The sequence below is a fragment of the Pogona vitticeps genome, chromosome 10 (assembly GCF_051106095.1).
Source record: "Pogona vitticeps strain Pit_001003342236 chromosome 10, PviZW2.1, whole genome shotgun sequence".
Lineage (NCBI taxonomy): Eukaryota > Metazoa > Chordata > Lepidosauria > Squamata > Agamidae > Pogona > Pogona vitticeps.
Window position 1 is genome coordinate 25,522,374 of NC_135792.1, and position 4,099 is coordinate 25,526,472.

Consider the following 4,099-nt stretch of genomic DNA (forward strand, 5'->3'; position numbering starts at 1 on the left):
TTGCTTCCAGCTGGAATGTGGCGAGCACACCATCGTGCTGCGCCGTCCAGCCTGGGCCAACATGGAGCAACCCTGATGAGATATTTAAGGAGTGGTTTCACCAGTTCCGCTCTGCCAGCAAGGGTCCATGCTTGAGCGGGGATTCGAACCCAGGCCTCCTGAGGCTTACTCTGTCACTTGGTTTGCCACACCACATTGGGTATCCAGGAAAGCATGCTCCATGCCGTAAAATGTCACCTGTCGCCAGGGGGAAATGTTTGGTTTCTTTTGCATGGGTCACCTGTTGTTGTTATACAGATGGCTTGGTTTCTTCCCCGTCATAATTAAACTTCTCATTTCGGGCCGACTCCCCAAATTAAGACAGGCAGGATCTGTGGAGAGAAGGGACGTAGCCAGAGAGGTGGCTGGCGCAAAGTGAGGCATGGAAGACCGGGAGGGGAGTGAAGTGCAGGCTGAAGGAGCAGGAACCCCACGTCCCCACCTGCGGAAGATGCTACACTCAGCCTAACGGTAGAGCCGGCCCTCCTCTTAGCAATTGGACATCATGAGAAAAGGGGCTTTTAATCACCGCTTTTAATCATCACTCTTATGGTCTAGCTAGCAGACAGAAAAAAATGCACCACCAGCTGGCTCTGTGTTCAATGAATGAATGCCGTACTTTTTTTTTAAATCAATGAAATTTTAAATTATTTTAAAGGATACAAAATTTGAAGAAATGGTATTACAGAAAGAAAATGGGAGTAGAAGAGTGAAAGACCTTTGGCGGGGTAGACGTCCAATAAAATAAATAAAGAAATAAATAAAATGAAAGGACAGACAAGTAAAATTTATAAAATTTTAGTAGAAATAGAGGATCAACAAGAGGTATTTAAAATATTTGGACATTTGGAGAATTAAAGGAAGCTGATTTCAAAGCAGAAAGAGGTACTGAGAAGTGAAAGGATATATGGAACAAAAGAATTTTAAAATGTAGGTTTGTAAGTGTATAGTTTTTTACAAATTGATTTAGAGACGGTACTCAGCACCAGTGAAACTGAATTGTATGGACAAAAATATTCCAAGATATGTCGGAGATGTGAGCAGGAAGGAGGAACCTACTTCCATATGTGGTAGGAATGTGAATATATAAGGAAGTTTGGGAAGTCGGTTTTTAAAGAGATAAGTGTAATATTAAAGCTAAATATAGCAATCTGTCCTAAAATAGCACTTTTAGCAATATTTGAAAGCAAACCATGGAACTGGCTGACGAAAGCATTGATTACAAATTTAGTAACATCAGCTAAATTAATAATAGCAAAGAATTGGAAAGTTAACTGTGACCTCCAGTTACAGGAATAGTACAAAGAAGTGTGAAATATAGCTATTAATGATAAATTGAGATGTAAACTCAAAGTGAGAAGAAGATTGTCAAATAAGAATATATTTAGAGATATATGGGGTGAATTTATTGATTCTGTGCTAGTTAAAAGGGAAGGGTTGTGTACCTTCACAAGAATAGATATTTTTTGGGAGGGAGCTCCATAAAAGTAAAGAAATAGGATTCCTCTATTAGACAGTTTCTGTGGTCATGTGGCCAGTGCGACTAGACGCGGAACACCGTGACCTTCCCACCGAGGTGGTACCTATTTATCGACTCACCTTTTTACATGCTTTCGAACGGCTAGGTTGGCAGGAGCTGGGACAAGCGATGGGAGCTCCCTCCGTCGCATGGATTCGATCTTAGGACGGCTGGTCTTCCGACCTTGCAGCACAGAGGCTTCTGCGGTTTAACCCGCAGCGCCACCAGGTCCCTAAAAAACAGCTGTGTAGGGGATAGGAAATGGACCTTCCCCCACCCTCCAATCGCATCCTTCCCATATCCTCTCCCTGTGTAGCCTTGTGGTCTCAAAGCCGGCTAGAAGGAGAAGTTTAAGTTTCGCTGAGCATTGCAGAGAAGTCCTTTCACTTTACCCATCTCAAGGAGGAAGCACCGCCTCCTCGCGCCTCTCGGCTTCTAAAACGAGATCTCGCCCTTTGTTTTGCTTGCTTGTTGGGTCTGTTGCTTATGGGTGCTGCTACACCTCCAGGGAGCTCTAAGGAGCAGACTGGGTTTCTTTCTCCTCCTTTTACCTTCACATCAGCCCTGTGAAGTAGATCAGGCCTGAAAAAAGTAAAAGAATCAAAGCCACCCAGTGAGTTTCGGAGCTCAGGGGTGTGTGTGTGTTGAACCTCAAGGCCTCAGTAAAGCTGGCTCTATCTCTGATGACAGAGCCTCACTTGAGTTTCAACCAAGGAGCCTAACATGCTAAGGGACAGCCTAAGTGCAGAGTATAGGAGAAGGGATGATGATGATGATGATGATGATGATGATGTCTATTTATTTACTTATTTGTAGAAGAGGCATTCTACAAATACGGTTTAAAAATAAAGCCTTCTTATCTTCTCCCTGGGCCTTTCCTCCTGGACAGAGAACAGGGACCGTCAGAAACCGCCTGGGTGAAGCTGCAGCCAAAAAGAAGACCATCCGGTCTGCCCAGAGAGTGTCCCCAGGGGTTGGAAGGGGGGGTGGCGGCATTCTCTGGGGAGAAAATCTGAGCGAAATGAGCATTATGCAAAGGAAGAACCTCTTCCTGTCTCTTCCCCTTCTCTCAGCTTGACAGAGAGGTCCGTCTGCCGTGCCCGTCACGGAGTCAGAAATAGTGGCGTGCAAAAAGGCAGACCTGCAGGCAGGACCGCAGCCACATCGACACACACCGGGGGGGGGGAACAAGTGGGGGGATTCGAAAAACAGCCTGAATATCAGGAAAAGGGTTCTTCTTGAACCAGGATGATGGCTTTGGGGTCTCAGCTACTGTTCAGACCAGTTCCAGCCCTGGCACCTGGCGCCTCTCAGCACCCTGGCAGGATCTGACTCCCTGGACACCCCCCCCCCTTTAACTATTTTTCCTGGCCAGCACACGAAGCAGCCAGCTGGGCCTGTCTGGTGTTGTAATTTCCCCCGTGCCTTGGAGGTAGAGTCACTCGAAGGGCAAGTGGGAAGCTTAAAGGGTGGCTCTGCCCACCCCCGGGCTCTGCCCAGACCAAGCCTTCGAAGGGGCAGGTCCCACCGCACCTCCCAGCGCCAAACTGGGAAAAGAGACTCGTCTTCTCTTGTGTCCGAGTGCCCCTCCCCTCCCACGAGTGCCCCATATGCCATGGGTCCTGCTCAAGGTGGGTTTCGTCTCTTGGTGGGTATGCAATAAAATGTGTTCAGCGGGAGCCCACATGGATCCACATTGCCTCGAGGTGCATCCCCAGGGTGGGGGAAACAAAGACCCTCACAGAAAACAGGCTTCCCAGGGTGAATCGCTGTAGCTGTCCGGAGGAGCAGCGGCGGGAGTCAGCAGGGGCAGAGGCAGGGAGCTCGGTTTGTACGAAGGAGAGCCAACAGCCTTCAGGTGCTGACAAGGTGCTATTTGGCCATTTCCACCTCCCTCTTTTTTCCCTGTGTGTCCTTTTCCTATGCAAAACTCTGTTCCAGCATTGAGTAGAAATAAATGAAAAGGGACGTATGCTTGGGGCTCTTGGCTGAGAGGAGCTGACTGAGTGCCTCTTTACCTCCGGTCAGGCCATCACACGGGTTGAAAGCGGACAACCGTGAGGTCAACCCGCTCCCTTTCCTCGGTTGGTGGCCGTGGTTTGTTGCTCTTGATCTGTTTGGTCGGTTGCTTAGGATGTGTGCAGTAAAGAAAGCAGCCTACACAAGTCTGTAATTTCAGGCAAGTGTAAGAAAGAAATGTTTATTCTTTTTTTTCTCAGAGTGAGATATTGAGACTTTAAGTGCCAGTTAATGAAAAAAAAAGGGCAGGACTTTGGGGAACTCATAGCTAGTCTCCTCTGGGAGCATCTGTACATCGGCCAGAAATTTAGAACTGCGACAAGAAAGTAGGTTCTGTTCTGCAACAATGGTTTCTGGGCCACGCGTTGTACAGAAGCAGCAGGAGGGCGACCGCCCGCTACCGCCTGTGGTGGGCATCTCTTACGCTCCTACTTCCCACAGAGAGATAAAGAAATGAAAATAGACCCTGAAAAAAGAGGAAGTCGGAGTAGAGGAAGGGAGTGGTGGCTGAGCTCAGAAGGG